Source organism: Natator depressus, chromosome 19, assembly GCF_965152275.1.
Source record: "Natator depressus isolate rNatDep1 chromosome 19, rNatDep2.hap1, whole genome shotgun sequence".
NCBI classification, from domain to species: Eukaryota; Metazoa; Chordata; order Testudines; family Cheloniidae; genus Natator; species Natator depressus.
Window position 1 is genome coordinate 1,424,066 of NC_134252.1, and position 21,395 is coordinate 1,445,460.

Consider the following 21,395-nt stretch of genomic DNA (forward strand, 5'->3'; position numbering starts at 1 on the left):
TGCTTATTTGGCCCCCCGTCATGGTGCTGCCTGATACCTATCTGGTGCAGCTCTGGCCCTCCAAATAGTGGAATGAATGACAAGGACAATCATTTGCTAATAGATCCACAGAGCTCTTTCATTCTGGCCCTGGTGTTTTCCTGTGCCCCACACAGACCTGCTGCTACGTCACTCGGGTTTCTGTGAATTCTTTATAGGAGGCTCACGGCTGCTACAGAAAATGCTACAGGAACAAACCTCAGCATCCTGGAAAGCTGCTTGTTGCCCCACCCATGGTGGGGCCTTTGTCATATGCTGGGACCTGAGGGCAGGGGTACAGGAGAAGCTGCGAGATGGAGGGAGACACCTCATGGTCCCTGCCTCCAGACCTCCCCTTCGGGTTGCTATTTATAAATATCAGGGATATCCTAGGAATGGAATTAGCTGCAGGAGGGTGCTGCACAGGTGTGCAAAGGCAGCCTGCAAGGTGCTGGCACTGGTTTCACATGATGTCCCCAGGGCTGGTCTCTGCTTTGTGCGGACACCGAGGTGGAGATGTGAGGGCGGGGGAGAGTACTTGCTCTTTCAGGGGAAGAGCTGGGAAGGTGGACACGGAGGGTCACTGGCAGTTTTATAACCCGCTGCGGGGCAAGCAGAGAGATGCCAAGCGTGTGCTTATTTCCCAGAAATGGAGCAGGCAGGGGCATATGAAACTTGCATTTGTGCTGGAAGATCCTTTAGGCTGCACCAAAACTCATGGCATTAGCAATGCTGCCCTTCTGCTTCCCCTGTGCACGGAGCTGGTGCCTGGCTCCTCTCTGGCAAATGCTTTGTCACTCCGTTGGCCTGATCACGAGGACTGCTAACACCCTGATTCTTGTGCCAGCTCCCCTTGCCTGGCCCTTCGCTAGGATGGAAACACGGCATCAGTCCAGCGTTATGTGCCAATAACCCCCATTAACCCGCTGCCTCTCCTGCAAATGGAGTGGTGATGGTAACAAGACTTAACCCTCCAATCTCACCTCTCCTGGAGCACTTTATAAACAACCCACTTCCCACCCCTCAGTGGCCAGGGGAATCTATGACCCCACCCTTCACAGATGGCAAAGTAATGTTAGGTGTCTTGCCCAGGGTCACCCCGTGTCAGTGGCACGTGTCTGTGACTGAACAGCGCATTGCACAGTAATTAATAACGACAACACCACACATACCTCTTTGTACCTGAGAGGATGTTGGGCTTCCTTTGCCCAGGAAGAATCGCAGGCAATGAACAGACTTAAAATCTCCAGCCCCAGGAGCTGATGCATCAGAGGAAGGAAGGGTGAACAGGGAGCGTCACTGTCGGCTGTATTGTTCCTCCTCTCTGGTGTCAGGACAGAGAAGGGTTTTGGTTCCAAACCAACTGGCTTGGCAGTCCCCCAGGCTGTCACCATCTGGCCCTCCCTGACAGAGCATGCTCCCTGGGGAGTGGAGCTGGGGGTCCCCAGAGAGCTGCTCTCCCTCCCAGAGCCAAAGCACTGGTTTGCTTCAAGGAATCTGCAATATCCATCCTACCGCAATTGGAAACAATATTGGGATTAAATTAGCTTCCCTGAGCTGCAGAGAGGTCAGTGCGGAAGGCCGCAGTTAATGCAGCAGGCCAAAGAGAACAGACGCCTCTTTGCATTGGGAAAGGAAAACAAAGGGTCTGATTGCAATAGGCAGGGCTAATTCAAACAGTATTCTTCAAACACTGGGAAGACAGGCCTTCCAAGCAAATGAAAAACCAGCGTTTCCAAATGTAACCGCAGCCATACAAGAGTCAGCAAGGCCCAGGGACACATGGAGCACTGAGCCAATGCAGCCAAATGCCTCACAGAGCTGGATGCACTCCAGTGTATGTGCCCCAGCAAAAGATACTGCGTGTCATACCCACTACACTGCATCTGAGGTGTAAAGAGCGACACCAGCTTTCCCAGTGCCCACAGACTTGAGCTGCTCCCATGAGCACTGATTTGCAGCTCTAAATCAATACATAGAACCTTTCTCAGCGGAAACAAGCCATGATGTTCTACACAAGGAAAGAGGTATCGCCTCCCCAAATCCAGGTCAGAGCGTCCCCAGGGAGCAGGGCTATGCACAGACACCGGCAGCTTCCTGAAGAGTGGGGGCATTTTAAAATCAGTGTGTAACGTCGATGGAACTACACCAATTTGCATCAGCTGAGGATCTGGCCCTTTGTTTTGCAAGAAAGACTTTTGTCTAGAGGGCAGTTTTTACTAGTCCAAAACCCCACTGTTACTAACAGCTTAGCCCAATAGTTTCCGCAAAGAAAAACAGCATATTCCCCTTCACTGATCTAGTAGTGCAGTGCTCCAAGGCAAAATCCACTCTGAAATTGCAGGCAAGATACATTTCACAGCAAAACCCAATGGGCAACATTCTGCAGCAGAAAAACATATTTGTAGTAACCGGTTTCAGATGCTTAAGGAGCTGGAAAAATAGAAAACTGCCTCTGTGTGGTTCTGTGGCAGAGATACGAATCTCCTGTCTTCTTTTTCACAGATATTCATGTCTGAAACATCAGTCTGTTTGCCCCCCATGCATGAGCCTCCACCGCAGCTTGTGCAGGTTGTGTTAAGAATCTGATAGTTATTTTTGCAACTGGAGCCGTTGTTTATGTAATAAGTCAGGCATTCAGGATAACTATATTACTGGGGACCGTGGACCGCAGGTGTTCAGATATATTAAAAACAAATGCCCAGCCTGTCAATCATTCGACATGAGATAATCATTTTGAAAAGGAAACCTTTGTGTTATAAGGCGTGCAAGAAATGCCAGAGCCAAGAGTCTAGGTTTCCAACTGAGTCAGCCATTTTCAAGCGCATCCTTTTGGACCATATTCTTCCTTCCCTTCTGGTCTCCTTTTCTACGGTTATTTTGAGAGATATTATCAAAGGTGGATGTGGAACCAGGGATGGGTAATACACCTTTTCTGCCAGTGACGGAGTGCCAGCCAGAGACCTGTAAGCACTAGTGCATGCCCGTGCGCAACGGGTTGAAATCAAACTACGATATGCTTTACTGGGTGTAGTGTGCGGATGCTGGTGGCCTGAGATAGACCAGATGATCTGGTGGGCCCTTCCGGCCCTAGCTCTGACTCTAGTGCAATCAGAAGTTTATTGGCTTCAAGGCAGGAAACCGTGGGTGGAATTCTACAGCTTGGGCTATGCAGGAGGTCAGACGAAACAGTCGGAACAGTCCCTTCTGGCCTTGAATTACAGTGAAAGACTTAGGAAGCTCAGTCAAAGAGCAAATGAGGAGGTGACTTGATGACCGCCTATAAGCACCTGCATGGGAGAAGATTTCTGATAGCTCAGGGCTATTCAGAACCAGAACTGGTGGCTGGGAGCTGAAGCTAGATAAATGCAAGATAGAAATAATGTGCAAATTTTTCACAGGGTGGGGAATTAATCCTAGGGCAGCTTACTTGGTGACATGGCCTTTTCACTATTTGGAGCCTTTAAATCAGAGTCGGGTGCCTCTTTCTAAACAGCATGCTCCAGGTTCAACCAGAAGTTACAAGTTTGATGCAGAAACCAGGAGGTGAGATTCTCTGACCTGTGATGATCATAAATGGTCCTAGAATCTATAAATATACACCCAAACAGATAAACTACCTGAGTGACTCATTAACAGCAAGGCCAGGTTTCTTACCAAGGCGATATTTAGCTCTGGCATTCCTAGGGTAAGTCTCCTTTTGGTGTCACTGGAGTGTATCATCAGGAGGAACTCTGCTGAAGTCAACAGAATTACTCCAGGGCAGATCTGATGTAAGGGAGATCAGGATGGGCCCTAAATCCTTCAGTTCAGCGCAAAAAAAGGGGCGAGCTGATGGGAAATACAGAAAAAACGTATGGACATTTTTATGCTGTTTTCCATTGTCAAAATTCAAAGAATTGGGAGCAGCTCCATCAATGGTCAGAACCCAAAAGCCTTTTAATGAGCATTTAGCGCGCAGGGGCAGCTGGTGTTAGTCTGGGGTTTTGTTGGCAGGGGCGGCTGTTAGTCTGGGGCTTTTGTTGGTTTTTTGTTTGTCTTGTCAAAATTAAAAACTTTGTCACAATATCGAATTTTGGAACCTGGTGCCCAGCTCTAAAACTGGCTCTGTCTTCTCCACTCACACAGTACATGTACAGAGACACCAACACAGGCCTTGGACCTGCAGAGAGGACAGGAAAATAATACTCTGCACTCCCAGACCCACACTGTTTTGTGGGAAACTCCCTTTACCTCGCTGCGTCCCCAGAAGAGGGTGGGGGAGCTGCATTCATCCAGGGCTGCTGAGCCCTTGGGAGCTGGAAGAAGCTGGGCATGGTTGACATCACTCGGAGCGTTACAGAGCGTTTTAGCACAATGCGCGTTGCAAACCTTTTCTGGCTGAGCCTCAGGACACCACCTGGGATAGGTGTCGGGATCCCCGTGTTACAGACGAGCGAAGGGGAGCGCTGAAGTCACCTGCCAGAGGCCAAGCAGCCTGCCAGGGACACAGCTGGGATGAGAGAGCCCAGACGTCCTGACTCCCATCTCTTCTTGTTCTAAGCATCTGGACAGACTCCGTGCAGCCAGCCCTCTTCCTGGCTGCATACCCAACTCCCATCAGCACCTGCCTCGTGACGCAGGGTCCCTTACATATCTGTGCCTGGCACTTGTAGGAATAACACCACCTGCTTTTGCATAACTCCCTCCACCCAATAGATCTTGGATGCAATCTGGAGGGACAGTCACTGTCCCGGGGTGGCTGTGGCAGGAGAGGGACCCTGTCCTCAAGGCCCAGCCTACGCCTGGCCCTATATGACACAGATGGCTCCCTCCAGCCTGTGGAACCGCCTTGCTGGAAGAGAGGGAGGCTGCTCCTTAGGGGTCAGCGGAGGGACACAACCAAGTGCCGAACTCTGCCTGGATGGTGCCTGCTATTGGCAGCAGAGGGGCCATGTGCTGTGCCGGGCATGCCTCTCCCCTGCCCGAGTGCAGACTAACACTGTACTGAAACGTACGGGGCGGACAGGGCGTAGGCACCTCCGGGCCTGGCAGCTCGTAGCCCCGGCACCTCTTTCATTACAAATGGAGCACCGGCTGTGTTGCCTTCCCCAGTACTGAGGCCAGCTGCTCTCCGTCCCCCTGGGGCCTGGCACCAGTGGGCGAGCACTGGCCGTGGGGGCAGCTCGCCCTGTGCCCTCTCAGTGCATGGCGAGATGAGGCGGTGGGGAAGGGAATGCCTGCCTGGACTAAAAACCCGTCGGAGGGACGCCCCGGAGGACGATTCCCGTCAGCCCCCAGGAGAGAGGGGTATATCACTGCCAGCAGCATCCGGCCAGGTACAGTGGCTCCGGCCTCACCTGCTCCATCAGGCCATCCAACACTGCAGGCCAACAACTCTGCTTTTGCTCAAGTGCCCCTTGGACATTTTTACCCAGCTACATGCAAAATCATGTGTCGTTTTGTCCTGGAAGGAAACAGCTCATTTAGGATTAATTTAGGATCAGGCTCAACAGTCATTAGTTGAAGGAAAACAAAGCAGTAAATTAGCCACCTATCAGCGAGAGGAGAAATGTGGGACTTAATTCTAGATGTATAGCGGCCAGAGCTAAGACAGCATTTAGTGCGATGTACTGTCGTGTGCAAGGATTTGTCCCAAAGCAAGGGGTCTAGGGAGCACCTCTCTGCCTTTGGCTGGATCTGTTCCACTGCTCACTAATTCCTGGTGCATCCAGTAGCCCTGTTCCTAGGGCAGGATTGTCAGAGTTTCCATTATCAAGCTCTATCTTCAGGGGTTTATTGCTCAGCTATAAACATTTGCTCCAGGCTGAAACTTGATCTACAGTTGTCGGCTGGAAACTGCAGCGTTTTCAGAAAAAAAAGAAAAAGATTTGGCTGTTCTGTGCAAGTGTAAAAGATTAAACCTTCAAAAAAAACAAACAAAAAAAAAACAACCACAAAGACCCAAGACACTTTCATGCAACGTAGTGAGTAAGACTTCTAAACATTTGCCATCCCATGGACTAAGTGCTTTGGTCCCAGAGGGGGATTTATGGACATTTTAAGAATTTCATATACTAAAATGTTAAATAGGTAAAGAAATAGACAAACAGTTCAACACACAAAACAATAACAATGAGCATGTGGCATCTTTGCGGTTGTCTTCACGTTACCAAGCCCGCCTGTGGGGTAGCTCTTATTACCCTCTTTTCTACAGATAGGGAAAGGTGAGGCCTAAAGAGGGTAGGTGATGTACTCACACTCTGGATGAATTTCACCCCTCTGCAGAGGGCCAGCAAAAGGACTTGGGTCGGTACCTTTGCGCAGGGGTGATTTTTCACCTACAGCCTGTCTAATGCTCAGCCAATCCATTGGATGAGGCTGCCTCTGGAAAAGTGGTTTTGATGTATATCCAAGTGACTATAATGCAAAGGAAAAGTCACAAAGAAGTTGACCCTTCCCCCCCCCCCCACCCCAAAATTCCTCTTGATGTCTAAACCCACAGGAGCATGGTGGAGAGAGATATTTCAAGACTTTTGTGGGTCTGGATTGACACTTCAGTTGGCAGTGTCTGCAAAGGGGATTTGGAGGTTTCTTCTCCAGCCCTTCCAGGAGACGGTATTTTAAAGAAAAGATTTTTAGACAGTAGAAAACAATTTTGGAATCAATAAGAACCCCGCTGTGGTTATTTCTAGTGACTCGCCTTCAGCCCGTGAATGGCACGCAGTTCAGCCACTAGGGGAAGAGCTGGGCTGGCAGAAGTTCCTCTAATGAAACCTGAAGGCTCCAGACTTGGATCCTCGGGCCAGCTTTGCCACAGTTCACACATTTTTGGCAAATGAAGGCTGTGTTTTTTGTTGGCCAGGCTTTGGGTGACCTTGGAACCAAGTCCCTCAGCACAAAGCTGAGTTTGGGGTGAGTTTGAACAGCATTTGACGTGAGCCTGAGGCCAGTTCAGGGTGTCAGTTGTATGAAAAAGTTGGCCACCCTGAGCGGAGGTTTGCTCTGGATTTGGGTGGCGGGGGATTCACGGGAGTCCACAGGTTCCTAAGTTACCGAGCTTCGTGAAGGTCTGGATAGACATGTAGGCCTAGCCCATCCCAGGGAGCCTTGCTCTTGTAGACCATGTCCTGCAAATTCCTGGACACCGGGGAGTAATGCAATGAGGAGAGCAACAAGGGGACCTTGCATCCCTGGTTCACAATTTCCCAGCTTGTCCGAGTTTTATCAAGATGGTCGTGTTGGAAAGACATTCCCATTTCACTCCCAGACACTTAGCCCATCGGTGCCCAGGCATGGGTCAGCTCTCCTCTGGGCCACATCAGAAAGCCATTCCCCACTTCTCCCCCAGCCCCACTGGATGGGGCACCTGCAGGTTCTCAACCTGGAAGCTGTGAGCAGGCCTGCGGGCTGCCCTGCCGATAGATGCACATGGAGATAATGTTGTTTCTTATTTTCCAGCCTCTTTCTCTGAGCGCTCTGTGGTGAGTCACCCCGTTTGGCTCTGATAATATGTCACCGGCGCCTGCACCATCCCTAGGAGAGTTTGGGAGCCGGAGCTGGAGCATTGCTCATTAAAGAAGAATTATGGTCTTTGCTTAAGTGGATCTTATACCTAAAATAAATACTCAAATGTGTCCAGACAGCTTAAAATGTCAACTTGCTTCCCTGGGAAGAGTAGAGCCATCTGGAGTCAACAGTTATTACAGCTAATGGAATGGGGTCTAATCACCGCCCAGCACCGAAAGGCATGGGATGCTAACAGTGCATGTGAAAACGCCTCCACCCCACATGAGAAGCACAGGGGGAGACGCTGGCCAGGCTGGAGGGGATGGGCTGGGAAGCCTACCACGGACTGTCTGACTGACCTCTCGACAAAGGTGACTCTTCTACTTCAAATAAACCCTGTCCCGCAAAAGTGATCTCATCTGCCTGCCGCTGTCACTGGGGACCATTTTCCTGAGAACGGGCTGTGCCAGTCCTGAGAGATTCCTTGCCCCTCAGTACATGCTTTGGGACCATGACACTTCACCCTGTGCCTGCTGCATCCTGCAAATGGTCCAACCCTGGAGCCAGGGTGCGGCATGGCTGCTGCTCTGCTCCTCCAACACTACTGGGTAGCGAAGGGGACTGCATGGGGCAGGGAAGCCCTTTTCCCGCTGCTGAGGCAAGAACACCCCTGGCAGGGGGCTTCCCCTTCAATGACAATTGTGACTGAATGAATCTAAGCCATGGAGGGACAAACTCCCAAGGAAGGTGGTGGATCCCCCATCTGTTGGTGCCCTCAGATCCAGGCTGGCTGCCTTCTTGGACGATGCTTTAGCCCAGGGGTGGGGAACCTTTTTTCTATCAGGGGTCCCTGCCCCACAGAAAAAACCAGTCAAGGGCCACACAGGCCCGTGGGATGGGGCACAGAGGCTCAGGGCTTCCCCTAGGCTCTGGGGTGGGGCCAGAAATGAGGGGTTCAGGGTGCAGGAGTAGGTGAGGGCTGGGCCTGGGAGTGTGGGCTGTAGTGTGGGGTTGGGGTGCAGGAGGGGGTTCTGACCTAGGGCAGGGGGTTCAGGGTGTGGGCTCCGATGGGCTGCCTGCCTGCCTGGGCTCCCCACTACTCCCAGAAGTGGCCGCCATGTCTGGTCCCTAGGTGGAGGGGTCAGGGGGCTCTGCACGGGGTGTGCTGCCCCTGCCCCCGGCCGCCGCCCCCACAGCTCCCATGGGCTGCGGTTCCTGGCCAATGGGAGCTGTGGAGCCGGTGCTGGGGGTGGGGGCAGTGCATGGAGTTTCCCTGATCGCCCCTGCACCTAGGGGCCGGACATGTCGGTCACTGCCAGGAGCTGCGCAGAGCCGACCGGTCTTCTGGCAACCTGATGAGCAGGCGCTCATGGCTCCAGCCCCACAGGGGCTCACCGAGGCTCGGGGCTTCCGGCCCATGGCATGGAGACTTGCTGCAGGACGGATTAAATGAAGCAGCGGGCCGGATACGGCCCTCGAGCCGTAGGCTCCCCTCCCCTGCTTTAGTCAGACACAAGTTATTGGGCTCAGTCCTGGGGGTACTGGGTGAAATGCTCTGGCCTGGGCTTTACGGGACTCAGAATGGAGGAACTAAAGGTCCCTTCTGGCTTTAAACTGACTGTGAATGGGTGGCTCTGATGCTGCTGATGCCCAGGGCTGAGGTGCTACGTCCAGGCAGTGCTAGGGAGGAAGTCAGTCATCTGGACAAAGGTCTCTGGGAGCCGGCCCCTCCCTGGATACCCCCGCACGCAAGGCCTTGTTGCAGTCCCATCGCTGACTCCCCAGAGTGCGGACTGCTCTACGTACATGGGCAAAGCAGCCTCACCCATTCCGGTGCCAAGGGGAGCCGCAGGGCCCAGACGATGGGTTTTCACACTCCACCCGGGAGTCCTGCAGCATCCGTGGCTGCTGTCTCTGCCATTCATCCTCCCCATGTTTCTCAGCGTTCCATCGATGGTCTCCGCACTCTCCTTCCTCAGCCCTTTCAGCTGCCCCAGCATTCTCAGGCTGTCCCTTCCCTCCCACGTTTCAGCTGGTGGAGTTTCCTATCAGGGAATCCAGTGGGTAGGAGGTGCTGTGCAGTCCTGTGCATCCCAGGGTGAACTCCATTCTGCTCCTTCCAAGCTAATAAAGGCCACTGGTAGGACCAGCCACAGAACCTGGGGTTAGCATTGGAGAGAACTGACAAGGGAGCAGTAGATAAAAGGAGGATGGTACAGACACCGCATTAAGTGCCACTCATGTTTACAACAGTTTCTAAACCATTGTGCCTTGCAAGCCTCTGTCTTGGAACAGCGATGATCACAAACAGCATGCAAGGAATCCCTTCTGCCTGGAAACTCCGCTCAATACCAGTGCCTGGTTCCCAGATAGTTGCCCCACCTCAGGAATTGGCTCCAGTTAGAGATCAAGGTAGAACAAATTCTCCAGCTCCTTGTACTGCTCCAGCCTCTGAACTCACCCCCTCTACACTGAACCTTGCATGGCAAAAATTAACAGCAACACGACATGTCTTCCCAAGTCTGAACATTTGCTCACATACAAAGGAAAAGAACTTGGAAGAGCATGTGTAACAGCACCCTCTGGTGACCCTTCCCTTGCCTTAACATCTGTCTTGTCTGGCTCCCATCGCCAGAGTGTCCTGTCCTTGCAGACCATGGTAGCTATTATTTATTGCTATTTGTATTGCGGTCAGGGATTGGGGCCCTGCTGTGCTTGGCACTGCACAAACCCTCCCTGCCCCGAAGAGTGGACAGTTTAATGTAAGGTGAGAAATAGCTGGTGGTAACAAGCAGCCGATGAGTGGGTGGGGCACAAGGTAGGAGTCGGACAGTTTTGCTCATGCTGTAAGCAGCGGCTGCAGGACACGCTCGGAGGCTGAAGAGGAGCTAAAGCGGTGCCCAGGCCCTAGGCTCTCTGCAATGGGACGAGTTCTCCCACAAGAGCTTTGCTGTGTCGTGAGTCCCTGGAGTGTCATACTGCGGGTGTGGGTCACGCGCTGGAGCCTGAGCTGATTCACTGGACGCTGCCCGCTGCTGGAGCAGACTTAGGGCCTGCTTCCCCTGGGCCCTGCTCCCCGTTCACGCCATTGACGGCAACAGTGCAATGCAGGCACAGTGCCCCAGCTCTGCAAAGCGAGGGGGACTGACCTGCCGGGGGCTCCCCAGCAGCGCACAAAGCAGGCAAGGACGTTTGTGGCTGCTCTGGATGGCTGCGATGTGGGGGACTCTGTTCTTCGAGAGCAGCGCTCCTTGCAGCACTGCAGCTCCTGGAGGTATCGGACTCCTCACTGGGGGGGAGAGCTCGGCAGAGCTCCGAATCGCTCTCCCTGCCTTCTGTTGCTGGCGGGCTCCGTGTGTGGGGGGCAGGGAAGGAGGAATGGACACGCAGGGGGAGTCCCAGCTCCGCCAGCCATATCCCCTTGCTGGTGCCCGGGAAACAAATGAGCCCTGTTCTCGTTTAGAACTTTGTGTAGTTTAGAAATAACAGCACTGGGTCAGGCTGGGGGTTTTAACCAACTGCCACCAGGGCCAGAGGACCGGGGAGCTGCTGCCCGGGCTGCACTCCCCCTACGTGAAACAAAGAACCTGTCCAGCTTGTCAGCTCATGTTAATCTGCTTGGCGGGGGGGGGGTGCTTTATGGCTGCTGGGTTTCTTTTAAAGACTGGGTGGGTCATTTACGTCATTTGGTGTAACACAGAGAGCATCCCCAAATACACGCTGGGACGGGACGTTGATATGTCACCGTGACAGTGTCGCGTCAGGACAGCAGTGATGGCCGTAAGAATATCTCTGATCCCAAAGGGTCCTAAAGTGTTCGACAGACATTTTCTAGCTAGATGGATCACTTCCCCACTGCTGAAATGCAGCTGCTGGTCCGGTGGAACCCAGTGTCTGTGTTGCACGGCAGCACCGCGGTGTTGGAGAGGGACCGGAGAAGAATTCTGTATCGAAGGGAAAGGGCGTGGAGACGTTAGGGACGCAGAAAGCAGTTGACCAATTTGAAAGTTGCCCAGGGCCCTGGAGAAAACATCTAACATGATAATTTTAATGAGCACAAATTACTAGGGCTTCCAGTTTGTGTGCTCTTGGAGAGCCTCCATTCCTGGGCCAGGCAGGGCCAACCCTGTGGATCTGATGGGCTCACGCAGCCTAGCATGGTGTGGCTGCCAGTCATGCTGTGACACATCATTTCTGCAGGGCACCGCCTTAGGTATGACCCTGCTGCCATCAAAGCCAAGGGGACGTTTACTATGGGCTATGCTGGGAGCAAACCCAGGGGGGTATGCAGAGACAGAGGGTGGGAAAGCTGATTGTCTGTGGTCTCGGGGGTTCCTGCATTTTCCTAGCGTGTTTGAATTAATTCGTGCTGCAAAGTAGAGGTTAGCCATTGACCTTCTCTATGTGTCCATGTTAATGAGAGGAAAGGAAGGGGATACAGCAGCTGAGCAGGAATGGAGGAAAGGCAGATTAGGTATCCAAGACAGCAGGTATCAGAACACAGCTCCCAGCCATAGCAGGGTTGTTTTCCTAAGAAAATCTTTATTTAACTTCCTAAGCATGAATGTTTTCCTCCTGCAGCACGGTTACAGCCTGAAAAATAACTAGGCTTTAACGCTCGTCTACTTAGTCTCTTCTCCCCTCGAGAGGGTAACAAGCTGCTTCTAATATTTGCTGTGTTTATGAACAGATGCAGTAGTGACTGGTGAAGACTTCATATGCCAGTTACCACTGAAATGTAAGTAACAAGTCAGAATTAACGGTCATAAATAAAACAGAAGAACCCTGTATGTTCTGTCCCCCTGCAGGGATTTACTGAGACCCTGTTGGCTCTGGATGTTATATTGGATGGTCCTTTGGTGAGCTCCAGTCCGGGTTTTGCAACAGTCACAATATTTTGGCTGGATATTGTCTTAGGAGGTGGTACTAGTCGGGTGGAATTCCCTCATGCTGGAGTTTGCACTGGATGCTTTTACAAAGCTGGATACTCTGGTAATGATAATAATTTAAAAAAAACAACAACCCACAACCATACTCCTAGAATGGGGATGGAGTCTGCGGCCTTGTGGGCAGGCGTTATTAATGTGCCAGTTGCTCTGATATGATCACATACACAGGGAGCAGTGTGGGCTGATGGAGTATAAACTAGCCTGGACAATCTTTACGAGCTTGAAATCCTGCACATCCCAGAAGGGTTTGTTTCTCTCTGCGGAGTTTGTGAGGCTGCTCGAAATCTGCTTCAACCAACCAGCCAAACAACCCCCTGAAGCCCCATTGCACCAGACTTCCCGGTGAGCTCCCAGGGACTTCTTTTTTTTGGACAGAAACTCACGTGTAACTTTCCGTGGAGGAACAGAGGATTTTTGTGATTGTTCTTGTGGTATTTTAAAACTGAGAAACTAAGTAGAGTCTCTTCAGCAGTCATGAGTGACTGACAGCTCAGAGGTAAGGGTTTCACAATGCATGTTTGTTGAGATTAAGCTTTCGCAACGCAGGCTGTTAGCTAGAAGTGTGAGCATTGTCGGCTTCTGACTTGTGGGTTTGCCTCCTGCAATATCGCTAATGAATTTGGACAATGGAAAGCTGTGAAGAATTACAGCAAACTCTGTGGGGATTTCCTCAGTGCCCCAACCACCAACCTGGGAGAAGTGTTACGGGGAAGGTGGGGTATTGCTTTTTGTTCTCTGCTTGTACGTTACGTGCCAGATCTTAGTGTAGGACACAAGGGGAGTTATTCAGAAATATGTGTCAGGTTATTAAAGTGAGCTGCTGCTACTGGACCAACTGCAAAATCCCACCAGCTGCTGCGCAGGAGTCTAGCACTTCGTAACTGGCCGTACCACCGCTGCCACGGCCACCCTGACTTTCAAAGAGAGTAGCAAGCATCTTGGTTACCTGAACAATCAGGAGGGTAGCTAACTGAGTAGGAAACTATTTGCATATTTAAATTGCCACGGATAATTCAGCCTCTGCAAAGGAAGGGGCCACTGTGCATAGCAGGTACCTGCACAGCACCCGGTAAGTGTGTTGACTGGCTGTTTCTCCCGGGGTAGCAGCATGGAAAGGATTAGAAGTGATGCTGGTAGTAATCAGACATCTGAGTTAACACCCCTTGCTGATGTGCAGGGGGAGTTCACCCATTGGGAAGTGCTGCTGTCTCCCTGTTTGGCTGTCAAACCGGTGGGATAACAGGGCACTGGGCTCCGCACTAGGGGGTGCTCCCAGAACCAGAGGGGCTGGCAGCTGATGTTTGGCTTTGCTTTGCTTAATGAAAGGTCGGAGTGTGGAGAAAAAAGCCTGCTCTCTGGGGAGCACCTCTGGGTACAAAGGGCTCCCGGTGCCATCTGCCTATAGCTATGAGAGGGCAGAACGCTGGGAGTTTGGGGACTTTCTGCCCCACAGATTCCTGTTGTCTCCTGCAAAGTCAGGGCTACGGGGTCCTTTGCACCTCCCTCATTATAGAGAGCAGTACCCTAGGGAGACGCATCCCTTGGGAGCGGTAGGCATGTGAAGGAGGCAGACTCTGCGGGCACTGAGCGTTCTCTCTCTGCCCAGCACTGTTGGGCACAGAGCTGAGCAATGCTAGAAACCTTTGTCTCCTGCCTAGGGATCTGTGCACTCAGTGGGACAACTCCCAGGAGTACGTACCGCTCAGGGGTGGCCCAACGGGTGCCTGGGGTGGGACTGTTCACAGCTGAGACTCCTGGGAGACAGCTGGCTTTCACTGAGACATCGAAGGTTCCTGGGTGGTTCCCATTATTTCAGACAGTCTAAGATATTTTTCTGGGATCTGGCACCATAGCATCTGAGCACGTCGGAATATTGACCGGGTCTATCCTCAGCACCCCTGGTGAGGCAGGGCAGGACGATCCTCACCGTTGTACAGATGGGGAAACTGAGACAGAGAGACAGGGATTTGCCCAAACTCACATCGGACGTCTGCAGCAGAGCAGGTAACTGAACCTGCCTTTTCTGCAGCCTAGGCTAACACCTGAGTATGGGACCGTCCTGCCTCTGTGTCACATACCAGTGCATGTAAAAGGCTGCACAGATTTGCACTCAGACCTCAGCTCTCCCCCCACCCCGACCACACACACACACCCGTGGGGGTGTAAAAGGAACACCAGATGTGGCAAAGAGAGAGGAAAACCAAACAGGGAGCAAAATATGCTCTCGAGAAGGGCAAGGTTCTCCCATGCCATGTCTGCTCCCAGCTCGACTCCCTGACCTCAGCCAGGGATCTGGAGACAGCCCTGACCCAGAGAGATGCCCTCCTTTGGGGTATGAACAGACAGAATAATCAGGTTTTGCCCAGTATCCCTGGTTCAGACAGCCCCAGCTGACAGCTCCTGGGGATCACACCTTCTGATTTTAGCTTCCCCAAATTGCTTTTACATGCTGAACTTGGCCTGTGTCTACTGGAGAAAACCTTGCATTACAGACCAACCCGGGCAGGTTGTGAGAGCAGCTGAGCAGTGCCAGGTTTTGGGGGCAGCCCGGCAGCACGCCCCAGGCTTGTGCTGCTGGAGTCCTCCTTGCATCTCTCCTGTCCCTGACCCAGCCCCAGCCCAGTCCCCTGGGTCCCTCTGTTCAAGTGGCAGCAGTAGAATTCCCCTAAGAAGACAGATTGCAAATTAGTTCACAGCTAAACTTGCTGGAACTCCTTGATCAGGGAAAGCACAAGACACCCGCCCCCCAACCTCCTTGTCTTGCCCCAAACAAAGCTGGGATGTCTCTTGATTTTTCCGTCTTGTTTTTCCATCTGCTTCTGAGGGGCAGTGCAGGACTCTGGGGCTCTGCGGTTCAGATTTTGAAGCCAGTGTGACAGTTAGACAGGACGGCAAGAGTGCTGGGAGTCCTTTAAGAATCTTGTGTTTAGCGCATGCTTCCTTTGCATGGGGTTTCATCCTCTGCACAGACAGCGCTGCATGCTGCCCTGGGATTCCAAGCCCCTGTGTTTCATCCCTGTTTTGCACAGTGATTAGCACATCAGCTTTTGACTCAAGCTGGCTTCTCTCAGGGCAGGTCTATACTGCAAACTTTTGCCAGCTCTGGCAGCTCTGTTGGTCAGAGGTATGAGGAGATGTGACCACAATAGCTTGCTACCAAAAGGCCCTAATGTAGACACTGCTATAGCAGCAAAACTGCGCTTTTCGTTTATTTTGCCCAGGGGGTTGGAATGAGCTCTACCAGCAAAGGGGCCGTTTTGTGGTATAAACTGTGTCCACACTAGGAGCACTCTGCCAACCTAGCATACTGATGTTGCTCTCCTGGCAAAATGCTCTGAATGGACGTCTGGCCTAAGCCATGGAGCCTTGGTGTGAATTTAAAGCAATTTAATTAAACGGATGCAAATTGCTGTGTGGATGCTCTTAAACCGAAAGAACGGGCTTGCAGAGGCTTAACCAAAGAGGTTTGTTTGTCAACCAGCCTGCAGCCTTCGGCAGTTTGCTCAGAACTGTATAGGGCTTTGCACTAGTTCTCTGAGGGTCACAGAGGAAGAGTGGGGGGTTCTGTCCTCATGTAGTGTGGGCAGGTGCCTCTTCACTTGTCTCTCAGTCCTTAAGTATTTGTGAGGGAGGCAACACTGGCTTTTGGTGACTGAGGTTAGCAGAAATATTCAGAGGATGCTTCTAAGGGAACAGCTGCACATTTAGCCCCCCCTTGGTCTGCTCTGAAAATGCAGCTGAAAACACCTCTTCTGAGTCTTCTCTCCCTCAGTCTGGACCTCTGCTTTTCATCTTTAGTTTGCATTTTGTAAGTGCATTACTTAACCCAGGGACAGTTTGTGCAGATGATGCTGAACTTATGCAATGTAAAGTTCTACTGTGCAAAAAAGCACTGGGGGAAATTAGGGAACGTTTGCATTTGACCTGTCTGTGACGCTCTGTACCTCGGGGGAACACTCTACACCCCCATGTTCATCTTTATAAAATGATTGTGTGGTATCCAATGCAAAGTTTGTCATGTTGGGTGTCTTTGGAAGGCTCATAATGCACTGAGCATGGTTGTTATAGTGATGTTATAGTAAGGTTATAGGTTATGATTTCATGTATATAGTTATGAGGCTGAAAATGTATCCTCATGGTTTAAAGCAAGCCCACGCAAAAACTCTCCAAGAACAGAGAGGCAGTTCACACCTCCTCAGGGCATGGATGGGACAAACCCAGCCCAGCCTCACAGGAACAATGGACACTGGCTTAGGCAGCAACAAAAGAATCTGTTAGACCCTTGAGGGAGTCACCCCGCCCTTTCTGTGGGCAGTTTGGGACTGTGATGAGGTAATGCTCACCTGACTCGGGGGTGGGGGGGGAGGGGGAAGGAAAGCCAAGAGGGAAGAAAGGACATGATGAAAGGGAGAGACGTTTGCCGTGCGCTCTCTCTTCCACCACATCTACAGACGCCAAGCAACTGAAATGCTGATCAAAGGGGAGAGCCTGACTGAGAAGTAACCAGCCAGCCTGTGGTGAGAAGCATCTAAGTTTTTAAGGTCCTTGAAAGTGTTAAGATCAGCCTAGAATGCGTTTTGCTTTTATTTCATTTGACCAAATCTGACTTGTTGTGCTTTGACTTATAATCACTTAAAATCTATCTTTATAGTTAATAAATTTGTTTGTTTATTCTACCTGAAGCAGTGTGTTTGGTTTGCAGTGTGTCAGAGGCTCCCCTTGGGTGCATGGTACATATCAATTTCTTTGTTAAATTGACAAACTTATATAAGCTTACAGCGTCCAGCAGGCATAACTGGACACTGCAAGACGGAGGTTCCTAGGGTTGTGTCTGGGACTGGAGATACTGGCTAGTGTCATTCGCTTGCAAATAGTTGGGAGCAGCTCACATGCCAGAGGCTGTGCGTGAACAGCCCAGGAGTGGGGGCTCTCACAGCAGAGCAGGGTCAGGCTGGCTCCCAGAGTCAAGGATTGGAGTGGCCTAGGAGATCACCGGTCCTGATAACACCAGATGGGAACGTCCCACTGTCCCAAACAAAATCCCCATGCACGCTCCTAATCTGCTCCTGATCCCATTTAATGGAGCAGTGCCTGACATGATGCCTCCTGTGCATTTATAATGATACCAGGAGGCAGATTAAGGTGCAGAAGGAACGCAGGTGCTGTGTCTCTCCCTCGCTCACACACGCACCTGACCTCGTCATCACTCCCAGAACTTCAGGGCTCCTTTTTGGATTGCTGGGTTTGCTCTGGGAGGTGGCCGGTTTCACTCCAGCATCTGTCATAGAAGCAAACTGAGAAGATGATGAAGTTTCCTACCTTAAGTGACTGTTTATAACGTGTTGTGCTAAAGGGCGATCCTGGAGCACTGGTACATGTAGTAATGATTCTAATAAATATTTTAGTAGTACCTAAAGGCCTACTGTGTACTAGGGGCTGTATAGACACCTAGTGAGAGGCAGTCTCTGCTCTCAAGAGCTTACCGTCTAAATAGACCAGGCAGACTAAGCGTGGAAGAAATGGAGTATTATCACCCCCTTTTCACAGATAAGAATAAGTGACTTGCCCTAGGTCACATAGTGAGTCTGTGGCAGAACCAAGGACCGAATCCAGGTCTCTTGAGGCCCAGTCTTGCCCCTTTACCGCAAGGGCATTCTTCCTTGTCAGTCTAACCAGCACTATGGTATCTCCACCCAATGCTGGTAGGTGGTGACCGCATGAGCTGCAGGATACAGCTTGGAGAGAGAATCTGGGACCCAGCTCAGGATGGTGGGTGGATGTGAAAGTGACTTGGTAATGTAGCCAAGCAAGGCGGTGGCAAGGGACAGGTGGGACCTCTAGCAGGCAGGAGTCTGTTCTAGACGCAGTCCCTGTTGGTAGGCTCCCAGCAGCGCTGGTGTGAGTGCTTTGCAGAAGCTGGCGGAAGGACTCAGACCTCAACAATGCTGCAGAGAATTCTGCTGCCAGGTTTTGTTTTTTTTCCAGTGCTTAGCTTGATGGTTTATGGTTTTGGCAGAACTTTGGCTCTGAAATATAATATCAAATAAAGACCTTCGGGGTAGGACATTTGACTTAACGCCGCTGATCTTTATTGCCTGAGGGATTAAGCAGAACAAAGTGGCTTTGCGTGTGTATGTGGACGGATGCTTGCCGGACGAAGTGATCCAACTATAAACATACGTGGCACTCTTCACTGGAGCGTCTCAAAGCACTACCCTTGCATGGGTGTTCGCACTCACTTGGTTCTCCAGATGGGGAAACTGAGGCTCAGAGAGGAAGAGTGACTAGTCCGGGGGAACTAGCAATTCAGTGGCAGCTTCAGAGCTAGAGGCCAGATCACCTGCCTCACCCCACCCCTCCTAGAAAACCTTCTAACTACCACCCCTCACTGTCTCCGAGTAACCTCATTGCACATTTTTAATGGGAGGGAAAGGCAAAGCAAAACGGAGCTGGTGTAATATAAACACGGGCTGAATCACTGCGTGCAAGCCTGGCGTTTTACTTTGTTTAACTTGTGAAGATTTATTTTAATCTGTATTTATGAAGTAGGTTTATTTAACGATGCTGAGGACTAGGCACCGTTGTCAGAAAAAGATTCTCCTGTCCACACCAAATCTCTCTGATGATTAGTTGACCTTCCCGACGAGATGTGTAAGTGTATAATAGCTGGGCTTTGCTCCTCCTGGGAACTGGCTGGGAGCGTCACACGAGCAGCTCCAAGTAGGGGTGGGAAGGCCGCCCTGGCTGCGAGATGGAGCAGAAGTGGGTGATGCAGGAGGCCTGGCTTCTAGCTCCAGCTCTGTTGCCAAAATGCTCTGTTTCTCCATCCATAAAATGGGGATAATGGAAGCTACCCAGCTTTGCACAGCGCACCAGGGCCTACGAATGCAACGGACTACATTTGTGCTAGGCATAGAGTTTAAGGCCAGACGGGACCAGATCAGCTACTAGGACCTCCTGTATGTGTCAGGCCAGCACCCGCACACTAAAGCCACGTACTGAAACGAGCCCAAAGTATCACAGCCCTCAGGAGATAGGACCATTCTGTGCCATGAGGAGCGATGAGGAGGGACCAAAGTGCACCAGGGCGTGAAGCCCCCACAATGGCAGGGAGATGATTACGTGAGAGACACCCAGATCACCCTGGCAAGTGACCCGCACCCAGCTGCAGAGGAAGGCGGCAACAACAACAAAAGACAATAAAACCGCCCCAGGTCGCTGCCAATGTGAGCGGGGGGGAAATTCCTTCCCAGCTCCACATGTGGCGATCAGTGAGACCCTGAGCATGTGAGCAAGACCCAGCCAGGCAAGCCCCTGAGAGGGAGAACACTCAATGCCACCACTGAGCCTGGCCCACCGGTTCAGCGTCCCATCTCCAGCCACGGCCACCCTAACGCATCAGAAAAAGGAGTTAAAAGAAAAACCCCGAATACACTGGGGGAGGGGAGGGGTGGGACATCTCTTTCTGACCCCTGCACCTGGCTGCCTGAAACCCTGGAGCATGAGCTTTTCGGAACACAAGATGGAAACTGTGAGCTCCAGGACTGTTGAGTCCTGGTCCCCACCGTCATACAACCACACGCATACATTAGTCCAATTCTCTCTTAAAACTAATTGTTGTTTGCCCCCATAACTCCTGCTGGGAGGCTGTTCCAGAACCTCACCCCTCTGGTGGTTACAAACCTTCTAATTTCCAGCCTGAATTTGTTCATGGACAGTTTATCCCCATTTGTTCTGTGCCAGCATTGTCCTGTAGCTTCAACAGCTCTTCGCCCTCCCTGGTATTTACCCCCGAGGTGTTTACAGCAGTCAGATCCCCTCTCAGCCGTCTTTATGTTAGACTAAACAAGTCGAGCTCTTCCAGTCTCCTCTCAAAGACAGGCTCTTCATTCCCCTCGTCAGCCTCGTAGCCCCTCTCTGCACCAGTTCCAGTCTGAATTCATCTTTCTTGAACCTGGGTGACCAGACTTGCACACAGGACTCCAGCTGAGGTCTCACCAGGGCCTTGTCCAATGGCATTAATTTGTCTCTATCTCTACTGGAAATGCCTTGCCTGATACATCCTAGGATCACCTTTGCCTTTCCACAGCCACATCACTCATCCTGTGCTTGACCCACACCCCCAGGTCTCTCTCCTCCTCTGTCACTTCCAACTGATGAGCTCCCAGCTCGTAGCAGAAATTCTTACTATGAGACCCTAAGTGCATGACCTCGCACTTTGAATTTCATCCCATGATTGAAACATTCGAACGAGCACCAGTAACATCACAGTTCAGACCCTTTCCTCATGGCCCCATGGACTGCACGTGATCTTAGTCTCATCACAGTGGGTCTTCTCAGCGGAGCTGCTGCAGACAGATGCAGAATGGACATTTGATGGCGTAATCCCCCTACAACGTATGTACATGTCAACATTTGAATTGCACCTCGCTCCTTTTCTCCTCTCCTGTGTAGTTGGAGCAGCCCTTTAGGATGAGTTGGGAAAGGCCCATGTGACAGAGTCGGAGCAGCCTGTACTAATCTGTGGAGCTCGTGTACTGGTTGGGTTATTGTGTTGTGGGCTGTCTGCATAACTAGCGGGAATTCACTCTTGGGGTCTGTCGGGGGATACTCGGGAAAAGCACGTTATCCGGATCTTCCTGCTTGGATGAGCAGCAGTGAAGCAGCCAGCGACGTTGACATTTACACGGTCGTCTTTAGGTTTCTGAGCCGAGTGGGGCAGGTCCCACCCCTCTGAGCTATGAAAGCAGGGTCTGTGCAGTCTCAAGTGGCCCATCAAGTGGCTCAAGTCTGTGCAGTGTCAGTGAGCCATCAGTCTCACATGCCGTCAGTTACTGGAACCTGACAGACAGGTGGGTGGGAGCAGAGGATAATTTCCTAGCAAGCTGAAAGTAGGAGGGTAGTAGCTTCCTTCTAGCTTTAAAATCTTGGAAGTGTCTG

The 21,395-nt window shown here is 51.5% G+C and overlaps 2 protein-coding genes across 2 annotated transcripts in view; one reads left to right on the plus strand and one right to left on the minus strand.

Annotated features, from left to right (window-relative positions):
* The window catches only part of CDCA8 (cell division cycle associated 8), a 282,601-nt gene that overhangs the window by 134,559 nt on the left and 126,647 nt on the right, over positions 1-21,395 (minus strand). The gene's annotated exons all lie outside the window — the stretch shown is intronic.
* Positions 12,612-21,395, plus strand: part of RSPO1 (R-spondin 1) — a 33,337-nt gene continuing 24,553 nt past the window's right edge. Inside the window, exon 1 of the mRNA XM_074934202.1 lies at positions 12,612-12,951. The gene's annotated coding sequence lies outside the window, so the exon portion shown is untranslated. The remainder of the gene's footprint in view (positions 12,952-21,395) is intronic.